This window comes from Sphaeramia orbicularis, chromosome 12 (genome assembly GCF_902148855.1).
Source record: "Sphaeramia orbicularis chromosome 12, fSphaOr1.1, whole genome shotgun sequence".
NCBI lineage: Eukaryota > Metazoa > Chordata > Actinopteri > Kurtiformes > Apogonidae > Sphaeramia > Sphaeramia orbicularis.
In genome coordinates this window covers 35,576,665-35,598,711 of record NC_043968.1, presented here as the reverse complement: position 1 = coordinate 35,598,711, position 22,047 = coordinate 35,576,665, and the positions used below count along the sequence as shown (strand labels likewise).

Below are 22,047 nucleotides of genomic sequence, written 5' to 3'. Positions count from 1 at the left end.
ATTGAACCATGTTATTACAGATTTTTTCTTGTATTGTACAAGCCTAAAAAGACTATTAAGTGATTAGTCAAGGAAATAATCAGCAGAGGAAATTCTTCTTATTTTTCTAGCGCTACATAAAACTTTCAGTCTGGTTGTACGTTTGACTTTTTTCTAATATGATAACTTCAGTGTAATTGTCAGGCGTGGGGTGCAGAGCGGTCCCTAAAGCCCACATGATGAATATTTATTGTCTTTACGGTTTTCAGGCTATATCCTGATGATGGAAGGAAACATTGTGTTGAGTGATGTTGCACCATCTGGATGTTTAGATGTTGGATGTTAAGTTGCAGAACATATGGACACGCGCACACACACGAACAAATGAAGACACACACACACACAAGTCGAGTCTAGTATCCAGAAGCATATGGTTCTTTGAGATAGAGTGTAGACAGACTGGGCCATTCTGCTGGATAGCACCGAGGGCCTCAACATTGTTAGAAGTGCTGCCAAACAAAGTCCACCACACACACATACAGACACAGACACACACATGCACACACATAGTCTCGCTTCACTAGCTGCCCTGCTACTTGTTTCCATACAAAGTGAAAGGCAGCAGATTCCTTTTGCAGCGCTCTCATCGAGTTTTACAGTGTGAAATATAAATCTAGATACCTGTGAACTGTATTACTGGAGGCTTATTCAGCAACAATTTGGGCCCCAACTGCTCTCTGTTCATTATATGCCACTTTTGTTGGTTAGTTTTTGTGTTTCACTGTCTCATTATGAAGATTACTCCCCAAATTGATTTTTCCTTTATCTTCTCAGTTAAAAAGTCCCTTTATTTTAGTGCCCGGTGTGCCTGTAAGCATGAATGTTATCGTTATGAGAGGAAAAACTGAGGCTCTCCTCTTATTATCACAAATTAAAATGCTTTTAGTGTAATTCATGCTCTGATGAAGAGCTCAATTTAAAGTCAGGCAGAATTCCAGCTTTTTGTTATTATTTCAGGCAGTAATATGCATTTCCCTGTAATGGATAATTCAAGATTTCTGGCAGTTTCTGCAAATTAATTAACTTCATCATTGCTTTGCCTTGAATGTAAGCTGTGTCTCCTTTGATTCCCACCCTTTTCTGCCGCAGATACTTTACTGAGGTTTTGTACTTCTGTAGCAGGGGTGTCAAACTCATTTTAGTTCAGGGACCACATTCAGCCTAATATGATATAAAGTGGGCCGAACGAGTAAAATAATATAAATAATAGGATAAGAACTGATAAATAATGTCAACTCCAACGTTTTTTGTTTTTTTTTTTGAATGAAAAAAGTCAAAATCTGTAATGAAAATGTTTACATCTACGAACCGTACTTGAACATAACATGAACAAATATGAACAACCTGAAGATTCTTAAGAAAAATAAGTGCAATTTGAAAAATATTACGCCTTAGATTATCATTTATACATGTACATTACATCTTACAGATCACAGTGGATCTACAAATACACAAAACATTTAATAACAGACAGAATATTGGTAAAATTCCACGTACTTCTCTTAAGAAATTTCAGGTTATTCACATTTTTTGTAAAAGGCTAGTCTGTAAATGTAAATATTTTTGTGTAGTTTTACTTTTTTGTACACAACAAAGAAAAGAATTTGTAGTTTTCATTATTTATAAGTTATTATGATAGTATTTCACTGGTCTGACCCACTTGAGATTGAATTGACCTAAAATGATTCTAACATTCTTGATTGTTAATATCTTCAGTGTAATTTTTGCATTTCACAAATTCATCCTATGGATTGGACCCTTTGGCGGGCCGGATTTGGCCCCCGGGCCGCATGTTTGACACCTGTGTTCTATAGTGTATTGTTTGGGTTGTTTGAATGGTTGACCATATTGTATAGATAGGTGGGGAATTAGTGGAAAAAACAACTTAAAGTGTTTTATTATTGTCCAGCACATCCTTCCACAATGGCTGCTTGGTGTTGATTCTCTAAGTCTGATCCACATCAGGGGGATGAACTTCATTCTTCCAACAGATATCCCCTCACTGAGAACTGTTGACAATAAAGGCCACGGTCTGATTTACGTTATATTTATACTTTTGCCCCACGGATAGAAGCTCATTCATCCTAGAATAGACCATTCCCATCAGGGCAGAAAGTTTTTCATCATGGGATTAGGTCAGTAACAACAACTTTGTGCTGTATGCAATGACACTGAGGAGACCAGTGGTATCATTCCTCCACTGGAGAATATAATGGTCAATATCCCTCTTTACTTTCTCAAGCCTTTGAAGCCTAGAACTAGTGTCTCCTGGAAATGTTCTTCTCCAGCGTTGCATTTTCATCATGTTTATTTCAGAATGGTGCCTATTTCCTGAGCCAATCACATCTCAACACATTCCATTTCCTTTCTCACAGTCTCGTCTTCCTCCAGCCTTCCTTCCTTTTATTTGTCTTGCTTTATTGTCCACTGCGCTTGATTGTGGTTCCAGGGATTTTGTGTTCAGCAGCATCTACTTTGTCTGTCTCTAGTTGCATCTGATGTACCTGTACAGGTTGTTTCTCACTCTGGAGTAGAGGAAACTCAGCATTTTTTAGTCACAACATACTGACAAATATTGAACATGTATTTGGAAGAGTTAGAAGCGATATTGCAGCAAGTTTGTGTGAAACATGCACTTAACAAATCTGTACATCTGGGTGGCTAATCCTAAATTCTTGAGATAAAGTAAACACAGGACGTCTGTAATGCAGGTCCATTAAAACCTGTTGCAGACCCCTCTGGGCTACTGCAACAAATATATCACCTGGTGTTCACCTGTAACATGAGTGCAGCCCTCAGGACAGTCACGGATTCCTGTAGGTTAGGTTAAAATCCTGGCCCGAGCATGTAGATATCAGGTAACTGGTGATCCTTCCCCTAGTGACTGTTTTTTTTTGAAGAAATCCTTTGCTAGTACCTCAGCCAAGGAGCTCATGTTTTCGTTACAGTCTGCAGATTTATACAAACGACTGCACTGATTTTCATTAAACTGGAAAGGGTAGGTCATGTGCTCTGGACAAAAACCTTTAAATATTTGAGCAGACCCACAAATAGTGGTGTTTTTTTCACTTGTATAACAATGTGTGATGGGTGGTTCGATGGAATAACAGAACTGTGGGACCTTGGCAGAAGAATTCATTCTAGGAGTGCTTTTTTATTGATATATATTTTTTATGCTTTTCAGGACAGTGAGGTGGTTGGGAGATCAACCGACCTGAAGACTAAACAGGTAATGAAGGATTACATTTTAATATTTAAGCTTTTATTTTGAAAGTCTGTCTGTATCTGTCATTTTCTACTTTCATACTTTCTTCTCTTTCACCTTCTTTTTCTCATTTCAAGCCTTTGCCCCACTGTGTCATTAGAATCCATTGTGTTTTTCCTGTGAATGCCAGTGGCTGTTTATGTTGGCGGTCTCAGATGTATGTGTTTCTGTGCATGTATGTGTGTGACTGAGTAACGGGGTGGGTTAAGGGGTTAATTGGAGGCTTCAGGGTATTTTTTAAGAAATGAAATCCTGCAAAGGCTCCACTGCCCCCATACCAATACTGTTCTCACATATCAGCCAATTACTGGCGCTCTCATTAGATGTCTTTTCTTTGTGCTGAACTCTACGATGTTGTTGGGGCAGCTGTCGGGACTGACGTAAGATTAATTTTAATACATAAGTGCTGCTAATACCATGGTAGGAAAATGTCTTTCTTCTTTAACCTTAATATAAGCTGATTATGTTTCGGGCAGATAAAGCTGAGTTGTAAAAACAACCATAAACTTTACCTAAACTTTACCCCTTGAACCTTAGTTAGGCCTTTGAAAACGCTCCTACATAGACTTGAATTGAATTTAGTCCTCAAAAAGATGCAAGAATACCTTGTGACTTTGTAGAAGCTGGGGATTCAGGGGGTAAATCTGTGGTTTATAAATGTTCATAAACATCAACCTCAACGTTGTAGCATTGTGAAATACACAGCTGTCTTCACATCACATTTACACCTGAGGCACTCTTCAGTCTGTGCTTTCTTGTCCATTTTGTTTCTTGGAAAAGAAATACATTGTTACTTAGTGTCACCAAATTTGGTTTTGATTCATCACTTTCCTAGAGCAGTCCAATAACTGCAGCAAATTGTTGACTTGAGTGCAGCTAAATTACACCCACAAATATGCCTTTTAGTTTAAAAGCTTTACGTTTTGTTCAGGAGGCTTTTGTGTAATTTTTTTTTACAGAAGAGAAGTCAAAAATCCTCTTGAACTGTGGAAAATTACACTTCCTCAGAATCTAAACCAATAAAGCATTATTGTAAATACCAGTGATGTTCTACAAATAAACAGGGCTGCTGTTAATGGATTTATACAACTAGGATTTTTGCAGAGCTCTGCATTTATTCAGTTACATCACGTTTCCCCTTTTTTTTTTTTTGCTTCCTTCAGACTATGTTGTTGTTGTTGTTGTTGTTGATGAATCGTCTTCTCTCACTCTGTCTGAATGTGTCTTATATATTCTCTATCAGGCAGTTCCAGGTCTTCATTAAACCCATATGATGTTTACACTGGGTTAACTATTCAGAGCAAATGTTGTTTTTTGTGGCAGTCCCCTGTGGGTCATTTTGCACAGTAATGACATATTTGATATCTTTTATTTGTTTGTTTTCTTGCCTCAAAGCCTGGTAGATGTTATTTGCATTTTTGCATCAAAATACTGTACAATAATCAAAATTATTTAGCAAAAACAAAGCTCACAAGAAGGTGAAGTTCTTTTTGTGCATAAATTAAGCTCATATATTTCCTTTACGTGCTGAAACATGGAACTGTTGTGACACTGAACATCCCCTTCAACTACAGATGTATGACACTTACGTTCCTTGTTGATTTATCTGAACATTGTATTCTTGATTTATCATTTTGCCTACAAAACTTAAGGAAATGGCAAAAAAAATACCAAAGCCTGTGTGGTATAAAGACTGTTTCTCACTGCCTGGTGTTCATGTACCATTAGTTCTAAAGATAAATGTCATATCAGTTTACTATCAAACAATAATTGCTCACAAACTGTGAGTACTTGATGTTTTTTAAAATTAAATAATACATTGACATGTTTGATCAGTTATCAAAATAATGGCTTCAGTGTTTGATAGTCTGGTAACTTTCCCTGACTTAACTATTCATTACATCATGAGTTTGTCCTTTTAAATAGACAGGTCCATGTAACGTTAACAGTCCATAACAGATGAACAACATTGTGGACAAATGTCGAGGCTTGTAAAGATATTTTCATCACATCTCCCACACTCAGAGGTTGATGCCATGCACAGTCTCTCTGTTACTGCCTGCAGACGAGCTGCAGGGCTATTTTGGGTTATCCATCCGTCTCAGTTCATGACCCCAAAAGATTTAAGAATGTTTGTTTTCTCAAAGGATTTTCCACCATGGAGAGCATCCATCTGAGGCTGAAAATTGCACAAACAGAAGTTTGAACTTTTCAATTTAATTACTGCAATAATCTCTCAGCTGTTCCAGTCAGACGTGTAGCCAGTGGCTTTGAGGAGTCCATAGTAGACTCAGATGAAACCCTCTAGTGTGACCGGCTGATTTGAATGGTCATCTGATCTGAATGACTGGTTTCTATGATCTGCTTCTGTTCGCTCACAGCCTGCCAACTCATATTAAAGCATGTCATTACAGTGTTTGCCTTTCCTCTGCTTCCCCTTCTGTCCTCCATCCATCACTGTTTCTCTTTTGCCTCTGTGCCCTCAGTCTCTCACTCCCCTATGTTGTGATATCCAGCATGTTTTTTTCAAAATAGTTCATGTTCCCATAAACGGCTTCATTTTCTCCGCCTTCCATGGGAGCTTGTACCTTGTCAGTCTCTCAAATCTTATGAAAGCAAATACAAGGGTCTGTGTGTGAGAGAGATTTAAAAGAACACTTTTTTAGGGTCATATCATTCTTCCTTTTAATATTTGTGTAGTGCAGATACTTAGAGTGAAAAATCCTGTTCACATCAGTCATGTTCTTCTCACATGGGTGGCTGGGATTTTTGTCGCCGGGGCCTTTTTAATGGCTTTCATCCTTTGTCTACATACACTGCCTGATCTCGGTGGTTCCTTTACTGAATCTGCTACTGTAACAAAAAACAAACAAACAAACTGTAAATGTGAAACAAAATCGAAACTCTTGGACTTTTTGGCTCGTGACTGTAGACTTGACGAAACACTTAAACTTCTTAGAATAGACGTGAGACTCTGCTTAAATTTGTCACTCAGTACTCGATTGGTGTATGACCCAGTCTGAACTTTAAAGAACTTTAGAAAGGTTTTCTATAAATAAAAAAACAATGAAACTTTTGAGCAACAGTATAAATTCACAGTGCATCTTTTCTCATCAACCTCCTGCTGTGGTGAGTTTCCTGAGGCCGGCTGCCACAGAAGAAGCCCAGCAGATGGCTCCAGCAGGGGGGTGTGGAGCTACATGAGGCCCTGGCTCAGGTCGGCGGGGGCCTCAGGGTGCATCACAGGGGCCCACCAAGCAACTTTTAAAACAACACATGCATATGTCGCACTGGGATAAAATATTCCCCTTCAACAGAATATGTTACAAAAATTTAAAAAAAAAACCTGCAGTTTTTAAATAAACATGTGTGACAACTAGCAATTAATGAGTCCATCAAACAAAAAAAAAGAAAAGGAACTCTTTTAGCAACTGATTTATTGTTTCAGTGAAATTTCAGGCAAGGATGATGAAACTTAACTCTTAAATGTAAACTTTCTCCTTTTACTTCTTACAGGAGAATAAGTGAAACATGCTTAGACTTTGGACTGTGAAGACATCAAATGATTCATTGATTAATCAAGAAAATAATAGTGTTTATTTTTGATATGTACAGTATTTTTTGTGTTTTGTGCAGGATTGTTTAGAATTTATTTGGACATGTGTAAGATTTGTTAAGGTACTTTGTGGAACTGACATGGGACTTTGTGATCAGTAGAAAAAGATGGAGTAAGGGGGCGGGAGTATATAAATTGTACTTCATCCTGCTCCTTTTCTAATGTTTTTTTTCCTCCTTATTTTATTTTATTTTATTTTATTTATTTATTTATTTTTTATATTCGAAATAAAAAAAAACCAAAAAAAAACAAACAAACATGCTGTTAAAGTGATCAAATGACAGACACCTTTGAATTTGAACATTCCAACCCTTTCATGCATAGCGGTCACTACAGTGGACAGCTATTCTACAGCTGTTCTCTTGTATATTCATGGGTTTTGTTGTTTTAGTTTCATATCAGCCGACATAGTGGACACTCAGGCACCATCCCATACACTGTAATTCATACCATTACTGTAACTTTGCTGTTCTCCATAAACCTGATCTGCACTAACATGTCTGAGTGTAAATCAATTGCTTGTTATTATTATTAGACTGTAAAAATAATAATGTCAAATAATGTAAAAATAATGTAAATAATGTCAAAGTTTTGTTTTTTTTTGGCATATTATCTCCATGAAGTGAGTAATGACTAATATTAGTTTATATTAAAATGTGAGAAAACATCAGATTAGCAGCATTAAAAATGTTTTTATTTCATGGATTTCACACAGTTTATCAGTAAATGCATGTTTCTTTGCTTCAAAAATGAAACGCATAGTGTCCAGTGGACATTTTTGCAACTCCATGAAAAGTAAAATATAAAAAAATAAAATTAAGAATAAGGAAAAGAAAAAGAAATAAGAAAAGTAAAAATAAAATAATAATATTAAAAAAAAAAAAAAAAAAAAAAATTCAATCAGTTTTTTTCATGCCTAAAGAGGAATAAATACACTTGAGGCAAAAAATTCTCAATTAAGGTGCTCGTAATTCATGCATGAAAGGGTTAACTGATGAGACTTACTGTAGTTATTAATACCCAAAAGAGTTAATAAAGCTAAGTCCCAACCACCAGAGACTTGACTCAGTCAGCAACACTGTTTTGTTTTTAAAATATTGGACATGGGTTCAAAATATGAGCTCTCAGCAGATTCATTCCAAAAAATATCAATACTGACCTTCTCAAAGCCACATCTGTCAAACTGTAGGGAATAACTAATAAAACCACCAGTTTAGAAAACACATTTTGTGGAAGAAATCAAAAAGATATATGGATATCAGGCAAACCTTTCATCATGCAGTATCTTCCTCACATCATCACTTTTCTCACCACGTGTGCCGCTGCTGTTGCACACATGCTTCAGACCTGTGTTTGTGTGTGTGTGTTAAAGTGTGTCTGCTGGCTGCTTGGCTGTTGTGTTTGGGTTTAGTCCCAGTTGTATCGCTGCGTGAAATTTGGGGTGTGTGGTTTTGACTGGACTCCATTTTTCTCTTCCAGCGCACACACAGATGGCAAACATCTCACCAGACCTGCCAAAGCTCAGTGTGTGTCCATCTTTTTCATTAAATTCCCTTAATCAGCTGATTAATTCATAGCATTAAATGACATAAGGAGGCAGAGAAGGAGAAATAAATGAAGTGAGGATTGAAGGAAAGGAAAGGAGGGATAAAGAAATCCAGAATATTGATGGATAGTATGTGAACTGTAAGGGAAAACAAATATAGGGGTGGAAAAAATGTAAATCAATGGGAAAAAAGCCAAGCACATGAAGTATAAGAACAAAAATGGAAGGAAAGAAAGAAAAGACGTAGGAGGAGGAAAATTTAACCAAGCGAAAGGGAGGGAGAAGGTTGATGACTTGAAGAAACTTTTATCAGCTGCCAACTTGTAGTGTGGTGTGTGTTTATGTGTGTGTGTGTTGTGTGATTGAGTAGTTTTCAGGATCGTTGCCAGTATTTTAGTGTGTGTAGAAAGAGTGTGTGTTTGGAGGGCGTGGATGAATGCACGCTCATGTGTGGTTTTCAGTATTTTCTTTTCTGTGTGAGCCAACGGAGTGCGGCCTTCATGTCTTTAGGATGGAGGAAAGCTTTTTACTCTTTCTTTTAGTCCTCCTCAGAGCCTTATCACACCAACTAAGAAGTAAAATTGGTCGTCGCTTTGGTTTCACTGCCATAGCTGCTGCAGACTTCCACAGATAACACAGTACTAGCACAGTTTACTTTAAATTCCCACTTAAAGTTTTCTTTGTCTAGCTTAACAGAACTTATCATAAACATGCAGTTGCAATTATGAAACGGTTAAAGCTGATGTACAGTGTCAAACTTAATGACATCTTTCATTGTTGTGTTTTCAACATCAGTCTCTAATCTCCACTGGCCTTTTGCACCAGTCTGCTACAGAAGTTCTCTCTTAAGTTAGGTTGCAAAGTCCACAGCAAACAATAAGCTGAAACCAAATACTGAAGCGATGTTAATGTTTGATTGCACAACAAAAGTTCATCTTAGCTTCTCTGGCATGTTGTCCACACTACACTGAAAGTTCCACATGCAATATTTGTTGGATGGCCTTTAGCTTTGGTTACAAAACGCATTCTCCCTGGCATCCTTGAGGCCACGTAGTGTTTATGTGGTGTCACAATAAATGGCGTGACATTTTTGACGTCCATAATTGCATGAATTTTTCACCAAGATCTTCTATTCTCAAGCCTCAGGAGCCTGATGATTCCTGGCATTGTCCAATCTTTATACTCTCTAGAAAACTGTTGGTTGTTTAAGAAATGAGAAGGTACCCACTGCATCAGTTACAGTTAAAGACGTAGTTGTAGCTGAAACCGCTCCAGCAATTATTCAATGAAAGGATCTTACCTATTTTCTTCTTGAAATCTGGGTCGGGTCTGTTTTTGGCCTCGGTGTGTAGCTAAAATATTCCTGTAGACATTCAGTGAAAGGTTCTATGCTTAATGCAGCATTTATTATTGTATTTTCTCTCGTGCCTAATTGTTTTATACACTTACACATGCACTAACAAAGTGGCTAATGGTTAAAATGGCTAAAATTAATTACCAGACCACAACAAAAAGTTACAGTAAACTAGGTTAAAAAAATGATGAGATGATAACTGTGCAAAAGGAAAACAGCTGCTGTGACAACTGGTGATGGCGTCAACTACTAAGGAAGGTAATAAAATAATACTGTGTTGCCATCATAGATGTCCGATGGGTTTAATTAGTAACAGAGTGTGTTCATGACACAAAACAGCCAGTATAATTTTGTTCTTATCGTCAAAGTTATCTCGCCTTTCAAACCAATGAACCATAGCAATCACTGTCTTATGAATGACAATTTCAATTATATCAATTGAAATGTTGGAACTATTTCAGCTAGTGCTAGTTGAAAGTCATTGACCTGCAGCTAGTGCAACCCTTAAAATGTCAGTAGCATCCAAACTCTTTCCTTACAAATCCAAATCAGGCTCAATTATCTACTTACAGGTAGCTGGTCATGTTACGCAATAAAGTACAAATATATGTTGTCATGGACTCGGATAATACATTGCCATTATTTTTTACTGTAACTTATTTACACGAAACGTTACACTTCACACTATAATACAAAACATCATACATCAATACAAAAGTTTGCCTCAACAGCCAATTTATTAATTTAGCAGAGGTTACATAATGACTGTAATGTAGAGCTGAGCAGTTATGGGCATTCATTCATTCATTCATTTAATTTATTCAAGCCCTCAGAAAACACACTGACACAAAGCCTCATTTTCTATGGGATTATGACCAATGTTATGGATGATTTCTGACTTAAATCGATTGTTTTCTGCTTACATGAACTGATAACAAAGCTGAGTGACTTGCCTGCAGAGTGCATCCAACACAGGCCAAGGACATGTCCCAGTTTCCCCCTCATTCCCTGTCTCTCAACACTGGGTCCCTCTAGTAAAGCAAAATACCCTGTAACAATATTCATATTTGCTCAAAAGATTCTGAAAATGGAAAGGACTGTTGTACATGTAATGAGTTCCACAAGGAAGCATATTTTGGAGGCTGCAACTATTCAATGGCAGCTGGACATTCAACTTGTTATTGTACAAAATATGGTCAGTTACATTTGCACAGACATACGAAAACATTAACAATTTGGTTAAAAGATTGAATTGAAATCTGTTGTGAACATGCACCCAGTGCTTTGGAGGTTTGCATATGGTACTTTGAAAATATCATTTGAGAATTGAGTGAAGCCAATTAAGAAAAACTGTAAGCTGCAAAATGGATGTAGACTGGAGGTTTCACACTGAAAAGTATATTGAGTTAGTTAGCTTCTGCTACTTTTTTCAAAGAAGCAGATGTTTCTTTAGCACAGTTATTAATCTTTTGTATTGATGATATAACCAGGAATGATTCATCTGTGCCATTTGACTGTAATTAAGTCCCACTTTCTGTGGACGGAGCTCTCACTTCTCATTTTTCATTTTTAATACCCATGAATGATTAAGCTAGCTGCAGAAGTAGTTGGACAAACAGTCTCTTCCAGCTTCTGCGTCTGCGCTCTCTCATCATTTTCCTCTTTTTGTTTGTGTTAAGCACTGGCCCGTGGTCAGCATGTTGCCCCAAGGACTCAATTTTTGGACATCATTGAATATATTTATTGTCAACTGTGCAGCACCACAGTGTTGTTGTTGCCCAGTGTTTTGTGCCTTTGATTCCTTTTTGATCACATAAGAGCTGAATCAGGAATACCTGCAGCTTATTTTTATTATACATGAACTTTGAAACGGCGCAGAGGAGAGAGGAAGTGGAAAGTAAAGAGAAGTGAAGGGGAGGAGGGAAAGTAGTGAAGCAGACTGACTAAGCTGTGTGCTACATTTAAGCTTTTATGGACAACAGCAGGGACCCTCCCTGCCTCTGATGGCTTTAACAGCTTACTTCACTGCTCTCCACAGCCTCTTTTTCTATTATTCTCTTCATTTCTTAGTCACTGAATTGACTCTGAGAGACCGTGTGCGCTCTGTAGCAACAGGTTCAGGTTGAATGTTTTTTCAGATGTTACAGAGATCTCTGTGGAGCTGAAGTAACTTATAGACTTACAGTAAATGGCAAGTGTCCTCTTCCTGCCTTTCTCTCGCATGAATATGGAACAAACATACGGTTACACTTAAAACCAGAGGTGTAGGTTTACATATACACAAGTCCTCCAACCAGACCATATTTGCTCTCCAAGTGTGCTCTGATATAATCAATAGCGGCTGTTGATGAACTCCCTCCTGGCTGCAGGTGAAAGCTTACAAATCATAAAATTTACAAGAACTATAAAGTTAGATAACGATCGTTGTCATGGTTAAAAGTAACAGGATTTATTTTCCGGCTTTAAATAAGGATATGACCAACTGTCTCCTCTGTGCCCTCTGTGGTGTTCCCACCTACTTGTATCTTATCACTTTACAGTGTTTGGGGTTTGACAGGGTGTGACTGTTAGATGTTGTTAAACAACAGTGTGCAACAATGGATCATAATAAGCAGGTTTCTCAAATGACCTATGACTCCATTCTCAATAGGATGGTTCTAGATCTATGATCAGCATATGCAGTTACTGTCTGCCTCATTATCTCATGTTCTAATGTGAGAGTGTATGGTTGTTCGTCTGCGTAGGTCAGCCCTGTGGTGAACTGACGACACATCCAGGGTGTGTAGGCCCCAACACAGTTTGGAAAACGAATGAATGAGGTGAGTAGTAGTTAGAGATGGGTTACCATTTTCAAGTATCCATTAGTCATCGTGAAAGATCTATTAGTTCTGTCTCTTAAATATTAAATGTTATGATTTATATGTGACCTAGGACTGGACTCACTGTCTGACTCAATGTAATATATTACTATAAAAGAAGTGGACATCAATTTTCACTAGGTTTCCAGATTGTTTTTTGTTAGAGAAGTAATTTTCAGGACTACAAAGTTGGTTTAAAATGGAAGAACATCACAAGTTTAGTCTTATTTTGCTCTTTCACTATCACTGTTCATTCCGTTGCACCAGTGGAGGCTGCTGGTCTTTAAAATAGGGGAAGCTCATCTTACGACTCCTTCATAAAACTTGTCATATTATAGCAAAGCAATTAAAAATCAAAGGAATGCTTAATTGAGGCTGTTATGCTTCATTTATGCCATAAAACCACAGTAACACACACTTACAGGTGTATGACTTGACCCTTTTTCTCTTCAGCGGTTGTAGTCACAGCACTTTGTCAACGTCCTCTCTTCCACTGACATCCACATGGGACTGAGCTCCAATGGGCTCTGATGCTGATATGTTTCAACATCGTTGTCAGTCAAAACAGGTTCAGCCTTTCAGACCAATACCTACTCTTTCCAACAGTTCATCCAATCCAGTGTCCAAAGTCCAGTATCCTGGCCCGCCTACTGACCCAGCCACCCCCAGAGACGCTGAACATCCATGGGTGGGTTTGGGTGGGACGATTTTATGCATTTATCCAATGAGCACCATGCTTCCCTGCACTGATAAACGTAGCTCGGTGCTGCCTCATAGACAACCCATTAACGCTCGACGTCAATGGGGAATTCAACAGTGTAAGCTACTGATATGAGAATGTATCGAGGGATTCTTGTCGGAAAGCAAACAATAAACAGCTGACCAGAATGACATAGCCATAAAATTAAGTGTATGCTTGTACAATTTTAATGTAAATATATTTCGCATCTTTGTTGTAAATTCAACAGTGCAATTCTGCTCGTTCATTTCCTGAAATGTTAGGGGAAGTTCAGCTTCCCTTGCTGTCTCAAAGCAATCGCCTCTGCATTGCACATATATTCAGCATTAGCTGTACAGTCCACACTGGATTTGACTGTTAGACATCAGGACAATGAGCAAATTGTGATGTACTAGGTTCATACTCTTAACTACAAAATCCTAATATAATACCTGTGTTTTTCAATAAGCATTTTTACTTCTTGAAATGGTCACCCCTAATACTACACATCTGATTCCTGACTTTAGCGACCCTGTCTCCAGTACAAGCGCAATATACTCAATATGAGGAATGGTAATGACTAGTGACTAATTGTGTTTAGGGCCCTTATTAAGAAAAATATATTTCAGCTCCAGCTTCTCCGTGTGTATTTTAAATCAAAAGTTAATGGAATATTAGAGGAAAGAAGCATTGTGAAGATGTCACCCAAGATGTGTTTATTGACATTTTGGTGACTGAAGGATGACTGAAAATCACAGCGATGGTGTAGGTCTTGGTAATTCCTTAATATTTGCCTGTAGTTTTACCTTTTCACACACATATGGTGGGAACGAACATTCAGTGTGATCTACAGGGAGGTGGGAGAAATGTGATGGGAGCTGAGCTGAGATTAGAGTTTACACAGCACCGTCAAAATTAATGAAGTGGGATGTCAAAGAACAGAGGCAGTACATGTAAATATACATACACACATACACGTATAATACACACAACACACAAATCCATGTAATGAAAGAGCACAGACAAATCAAGCGAAATGACATGAAAAGCATCAGGATAATTACAAACACACACATCAGTCTATCAGCGTTTCATTTTTAGACTCATTTCGTACTCCTACTGTGTGTGTGTGTGTGTGTGTGTGTGTAACCAGGCTATGGCCCGTGACAAATTAGTGTTTCATCAGGAAGCGCGAATGCCGCCAGTGTGTGGCTTTTTTTTAATTCAGATATTCTTCAGAAGCATCTGGGAGGATTTAATGGGAGAATGAAATTATTCCCCCAAGATTATCTTCCTTCCAGCTAGATATTTTGCGTGTGTCTGTACATGCATGTGTATACATTTGTATGTGAGCAAAAGTGTATTTCTATTCAACTATTCAAACATTTTTCATTTTCCCAAAAGCTGCAGGAAGGATTCTCTGAGATAATGAAACTACTTTCTAAAGATTTTTTTCCCACCCTGCTATCTTTCTGCTCCTCACCCCCATATTTGCTACAGGCTGGATTTTTAATCTCCTGGATCATTTTGATCTCTTGAATCATTGACTGTCATCATTTTGAATTAAACCATTTCAGCTCTGCTGCTGCGAATGTGTTTCCTGTCAGGGTTTTCTTTGAATTGGTGTGTGTTTGTTCCAGCGTTGTGCAACTAGAAACCATTATTTTCTTACCTTTTCTCCAAATTGTTTGTGTTTTTTTCATCAGGGTGTTTATAGGCCTTCTAAACTCTTAAAAAGTCTGGATTTATGTTGGCAGCAAGACACAGAGCAGTTAAAGCTCTTAAACATGGTTGAATTGGAGTATTTTAGATGGTACATAGTATATTTTTTTTTAGTCTTGGGATGCTGTTTGATATGAAAATTCTTCTGTATAACTCTGTGTAAGACAGGGCAGCCTATCCAAAAGGACATAAATTATAGGCTGATTTTTATCAAACGGTACTAAGTTCCTCTAGTTTTCTGGAGGGCAAAGACTGTGGTTGAGATCGCCCTGCCTTAGCTCTGTATGTCATGTTCTGATCCTTTGTGACAAGCAAGTCCTTTATGCAGTCCTTTTTAAAATGTAATTATTATCACCAATCTTTCAACATATTTTTCATCATTGTGTGTGCTGCTGACCTATTGGCAAGGTCATCCTTGTCTCAATGGGATATTATCTGGTTAAATAAAGGTTGAATAAAAAAAAAAAGAATAAAAACAAGCAAGTCCTTTATGTAGTTTCTCTTGAATAAGTTGTTCTTGCAGGATATTAATCAAGAATTGGATTAATTTGTAAAACATTTGAAATTTTATGACGATGGAGATAAAAGAGGCAAAAAGACAAAAGAAAAAACAAAACAAAACAATAGCTCGGTTCAACACTTCACCACTGTAGTTCTACACAAAGAAAATGGAAACGTGGTGAAAGAGTGAGCCAAGGTTTGAGGGTTTGCTAAAGATCATTTGCTTATGAAGTAACTTCAGTTTTTTATGTTAGCTGACTGCATGTCTTAGCTGACAGTATTTAGTGTTGCATGTTGTTGCAGCTGTAGATGTACAAAAGAGAGATGCTGAATAACTCAGGAACAAGCCGTAAGGATTTTGAAGGGAAAAAAAAAACAACCTGTAGGCTGTTGATGATGGATTTAGACATCTGAGCCCATCCATATCTTAGTATCGGACTCAGAAATGATCCCAGAACAAAGCACACTCCCAAGACAAACTGGACACAAGTGCACAAACTCACAAAATCCTTATTTTGTTTTATTTACCTTAAAAATAAAGTGAAAACATACAAATTCACCATTTTCTGGATAACATCAGACTATTTTCAATTCAGTCAGAGGAGGAGTCTCTCTGATGTCACCCTGTTTCATCGCTTATCTGTTGCCTTCTAGTTTTTTAAAACAGTACTGTTTGTCTGAGATTTGCTCCGTCCATCAGGAGCAAATTTATTCTCAGTGAGGGATGTTGGTCTAAAAATCACAGTTTGCTACCACAGCTGTCATGCCTGGAGGTGAGTGTTCGTCCGTGCAGAAAACATGCCAACACCACTGTGAACACAGACAGCAGGCAGCAAAATGAGAAGAAAAATGTGATGTAGTGTTTGTCACCCCAGACGCTTCTGTCTTTAAATCATGTCATGATTGGATTGTGAAAAGGAGTACTAACAGACTCTTATTATCAGAGTCTGAGTAGATGACTCTGTGTGTGTTTGTGTGTGTCCTGAAGCCAACTGATAGCTATACTCTGATGGGTTTTGTCTGCTGCCAAACACCCCTCTACTTTTGCACTGAAATAAATTGCAGAGTAAAGTAGATGGACTTCATTTGCCAGCTCCCCAATGACTTGCCATTGAAAATCTCTCTTGGGCTTCTCTGATGTAAACCAAGAGGAAGAAGAGCCTTTGTTCTTGTCACAGAACTTCTGCTTGAAACATAGTTCATCACTGGTTTCATCTGTCTGGGCAGGACCTCCATTAAAGATGAACATTGTGTGACTATTTGCATAAGCGACCTGAGCTGCTTTGCACATAAGATTTGCTTTGACAGATCATTATAGAGTACAGACTTTCCCAAACTTTCCCTCAGCCTACAAGTGGATTTCCCTTCTGAGATGTATTGTGAGCTTGAAAATGCACTGTGTTTTCATGGATTGATGCATTTCATTGCTCTACTGCAAAAGCTTTTATCCGAAGCACTGGAGTTTTTGTAAGTGTGATTGTAACTTTACAAAACAAGACAAAAGTTTTAAAAACCAAGCTGTTTGGCATCTTGTGCCTACAGTTAGCAGTCCAAAATGGTACTTACATCCTTTATTGTAGGAAAAAGAAGCATTAGTTCCAGCAATTGCTTCCTCTATCCGTGAGTCATAATCTGTGCATGCAGATCTCAATTACTAGCAGTTGAAAACATCCTTTGTGAAGTGACAACAACCTTGACTTTTAATCTCAAAGAATCTAAAGAGTTCATCCTTAAGGCCGTGTCCATACGAAGACAGTTTTGGTCGTGTTCGCAAAAGTTTTGTATCGGATAGGCCTTTCATCCACACGAAACCAGTGTTTTCAGTCACTGAAACTGCAGCTTTTTGAAACCGGGTCCCAGAGTGGATACATTTGAAAATGCTGGTTTTGTGTAATGTCATAGCCCCACCTCTCTAACCTTTCACCCCAGAAGCAAGACATCACTTCACCATAACAACAGCGGTGGACTACAGAGTAGTGCTCGTGCTACAACAGCTAATGAGCTTATTAGAAATATCGAATCAAAATCTTCGGCTACTCTTTCATTACAATGAGCAACAAACAACCATAGCTAACAATATTCACTACATGGTCTTGGATCTACCACAAAGAGGGGTAACTAGAAGGACAACCAGGAGGAAATACTGGATCAGACCCAGTAGAACCAAGTAAGTTTTATGCGCATGCTTCACGTCTTCTCCGTTTTTGCGAGAGTATTACAATGCCATACACAGGCCTAGCATCTGTACTACATCGTTTTCAGTGGTTTTCAGTGGTTTCGTGTGGACGCAGATGTTTCCTGAAATGACTCCCTGTTTACAGAGTACTTTTTTGATAGCGACAAAGAAAGAGATCGGATAGGAAAAGATGTGGTTTTGTGCGGACGTGGCCTAAGTCCAGGTGAACATTTGCACCAAATTAGAAGACAAAAATCCTTTAAAGGCTCCCTGACATATTACATTTATAAGAATGAGCAGATGCAAGGTTAAAGCAAGCTTGACCTTTTGCCATCAAAAACGTTTCAGTGTTTCATGTTGTTCTTGACTCCAAGTGAACATTTGTGCCGGTTTTGAAGAATTTCCCTCAAGGTGTTCCTGAGATATTGTTCAGAATATCAGACAGACATGAAGCCACAGTGACCTTGATCTTTAAAATCCAAGTGTGTGTTTGTCCCAAACATCCTGTCAAACCATTCCTGAGATGTTGCATTGTAAATGTAATGGGAACCGACGGAAAGACAGACACACCTTCGTATAGAAATGCTCCATGGACGCATCTAAAATAAAGGTCATTTATCTGCAGGGACATAAATAGCTACCTGCCAGGACTCATCTATATCAGTACATCATGTATTATGCCCATTTGTTGAGTTGTGAGCTAATATTTAGGGCCAACGGCATAACGGTATGAAAGATCCACCACTTCCTGTCACAATAATCATATACACTACGTCATTGAACAGTCACTCAAAACAGAGGTAACTCGATGAAGTGCTTTACAGCAGGCCTATTCAGCATACAGCCTGTGGGCCAGACAACATTGTATGGATTACAAACACCAGCCGATTACAGTGTGTGTCTCTAGTATAAAGTAGTCCATGTGTGCTTGGCAGTCTTGATAATCTAAAGGGAGCGACTAACTGATTGTCTGATGGCTATTGTTTTACTGTAACATCTGATTTTCTGTATTTGTAGTGCAGATCTGCCAGAAAAATGCATGATATCCACTTGGTTTCATAACTATTAAACAGTTGTGTGCAAAAGTCCTAAGGCAATGTTAGGTTTGTTGGTTTAGGAAAGTTAAAATGATCACACATGAATTTTTTAGTCTCTGTATTAAGATGCAATCAAGAAAAAAATGTAGCTTCTATAAACCTAAGTGGTAGTATTTAGTGTGACCTCCCTTTACACTTAACATGTCTTTACCACTAATGTTCCGACAATATGAGATTTATTGCATGAATTTTCTGAGAATTTATACCAGGTTTAATTCAACATATATCGGTCATTTCTAATCATTTGTGCTGCTTCTTGTCATGGGGTCAAGGATCACAACAAATAGTGACTTAAACCTTTAGAACCCATTGAGTTCAGTTTTTTGTGTGTCTTCTAAAGCTGTGCACATATTTCTTGTATCATCTTGAATCTGAAGAAAAGAGAAAAAAGAAATAAATATACATGCTCATTTCAACCCTGCAAAAACAACAAAGCTAAAGGTGATGTAAGACTTTTGCAGAGTACTGTATATGACTTTTTGGGTCTCTATCAAGGCAGCTGTCTGGAATTGCTCTCATTTAACATGAAAAAGGCATGTACAGTACATTGTTTACTGTTTATACGAATCCCCATTAGCTTCTACCATAGTGGGTGCTACTCTTCCTGGGGTCTGTTAAAATACAAATACAGTTGCAAAATACATAAATAAAAACAAGTTTACAATTCATCGTTATCATCAGCAAGCTGAAAATTTCATCTCAACACATAAACCTTAAAACATTTAAACTTTTAGCTTTACGGCAACTTGGATTGTCAAAACAATCATTTGCCTTACTATATCTCCTTGAATTGTTCCTGTTTGAGTGGGTTTTTTTTTAAACAAATATAAGCTTTTAGTGTGTTTCATGTATGAAGGTGTCTTATTCCATAGACTGGAGGCCCTGGAAAAGACAGAATTTTTCAGTCAATTCGTTTTTGGTTTGAGAAGTTCAAGGTGACCCATGGTAATCTGTCTGGTGCCATGATTATGTGGTAGACCTCTATGCCTTATTCTGTCGGTAAGAAAGTCAGGTTTCCCGTTCACAACAGCACTACTCATAAGAAGGAGGAGGTGAAATGTGATTTTTGCTTCAACAGTCAACCATGATAGACTGCAGTGCATTTTTATAATGTTTGTTCTGAAGGAACATTCAAGAGCCAAGTTCTTTTCTTGCTGCACCAGACCACACAGCCATGCAATAACTTAAATGGGACAGAACCAGTGTCTGAGTCACTACACTGGTCACTACATGAATAACTTATTGCATATAATAATGGATTGACATTATCGTAAGCCCCCCCCCCCACACACACACACACATACATGAACCGTTTCTTATTTGGCCCACTTGAGAACCAAGAGTCATAGGTTCATTTGTTTCATGACTTATAGTCCCATTAAAATATAATGTCGCTATGACTTCATCCACATTTTTTTTGGTATTTTCTGCTCATAATATGCATAGAAGGGCAGTATGAATTGATAAGAACTAGAGTGGACTGAGACTATTAATCTAGAATCTGTTGTTTGTTTACAGTTGTTGGTCCTGTTTTAAATGTCATTCAAGGATAAAAAAAAAAAAAAAAAAAATCCTACCAGAAGCAGCTGCAGTATAATTTATGGATTCATGTCGATTTGTTTTCTTTGGTTACTCTTTCATTTTCAGCTCCTCTGTCCTCTTCTACTTTCTGAATCTCTCTCATTCCGTTTTTTCCCTTCCCCTCTGGATGGTCCTGGATCATGAGGATTACAAGGTTTTATGTTTCAGCAGAGAGAAAGATGAGGAGGAAGAAGAGAGATAAAGAGGGCAGTTGAAAAGAGTGGGGCTGAAGAGGAGGCGGGGGGTTGAGGCATGTTTGTACAGACAAGAGGGGTAGAATAAAAGAGAGAAAGAGGGGAGGAGGAGGAACTCCAGGGATTCTTGTTCCTTTTTCACCACTCAAGAGTTTTTCTTACTTTTATCTTTTTTTTTTTTTCTTTTTCTATCACCCCTTTCTTTTGCATCCGTAAAGCTCCGGGTTCAGTCTGTTTACACACACACGCACACACATACACACACACACACACACACACAGGACTGACACACCTCATTACGGCAGTCAAGTGTGTTCTCGGACTCACTATTCAGGCTGTGGATTGGAAATACAACACCAGACACACCCCTCACTGTGAGTCAATGCACACAAACACCCTCCCGGTCCTCCCAGGTGAATTTGCATTCTCTTTTTCCTCACATTAAATTGTATTTGGATTGACTGCCTGGGTTCCTGAATGCCGTTTCCCATTTCATAAACTGTTCTGCGTAAGGAGATGATGATGGAGAGTTGATCTGAATACAGCTGGCTGACTGACGCGCAAACTCATAGCGATCGAGAAGAAAAACAAAATAGAGGTTGAATCGGAAAATTACCATGGGGGATGAAAAATAGACTTATTTTAATAAGTTTAATAACATGAAGGAATTTTGACAGCATAACTGCATAAATATGTATGTTATCCTCCAGCCTGAACAACAAGGTGGTTTGTCTTTGTCCTTGGATATGACCATGGGGTAACACTGCAAAATCCAACAGAAATCCAAAAGGATTATCTTTCTTTTATAATAACAGTATGAGTTAAGGTGTGGTAGGTTTAGACACCAAAACAACTTGATTCGATTTATGGAGAGATTATGATATTAAGTATTTAGTTATTTGGAATACAAATATGTCACAAGATGCTTTATTCCTGTTAAAGTATCCTACTCGGAAAAAAGTGGATAAAAATGGCAAAATTTGAAGAAAACATCCTAGTTGCAACAAAAACTTTTTACACTTGCTTGATTTTTTTGTAATTTTTTTGGACATTTTTGAAAGGGAAAAAAAAAAAGAAAATGGCAGTGAGGTGGTGTAGTTAGTTAATAGGGTGGGTCTTCTTCATAGTTAGAAGGCTCACTATGAAAAACTGGTCCATATAGGTTATTTCTCCTGTCAGTACCCCTGACCATGGTACTGGTGAAGATCTGGAGTTGGTTCCTGACTGTCTCCGATGGCAGCTCACTGCTCCTAATGTGCTGAATACTATTGCTAATTGCTTATGCTACATGCTGCGTGTATTAGGGTGGGTAAAATGCAGGGACTAAATTTCCCTATGGGGGATAATTAAGTGAGTTAACCCTCTACCTTTAATGTGAGA

At 38.0% G+C, this 22,047-nt stretch overlaps 1 protein-coding gene across 1 annotated transcript in view; it reads left to right on the top strand.

The window, feature by feature from the left end:
• The window catches only part of plxnb2a.1 (plexin b2a, tandem duplicate 1), a 245,321-nt gene that overhangs the window by 92,415 nt on the left and 130,859 nt on the right, over nucleotides 1-22,047 (top strand). Inside the window, exon 3 of the mRNA XM_030149192.1 lies at nucleotides 3,224-3,268. The gene's annotated coding sequence lies outside the window, so the exon portion shown is untranslated. The remainder of the gene's footprint in view (nucleotides 1-3,223; nucleotides 3,269-22,047) is intronic.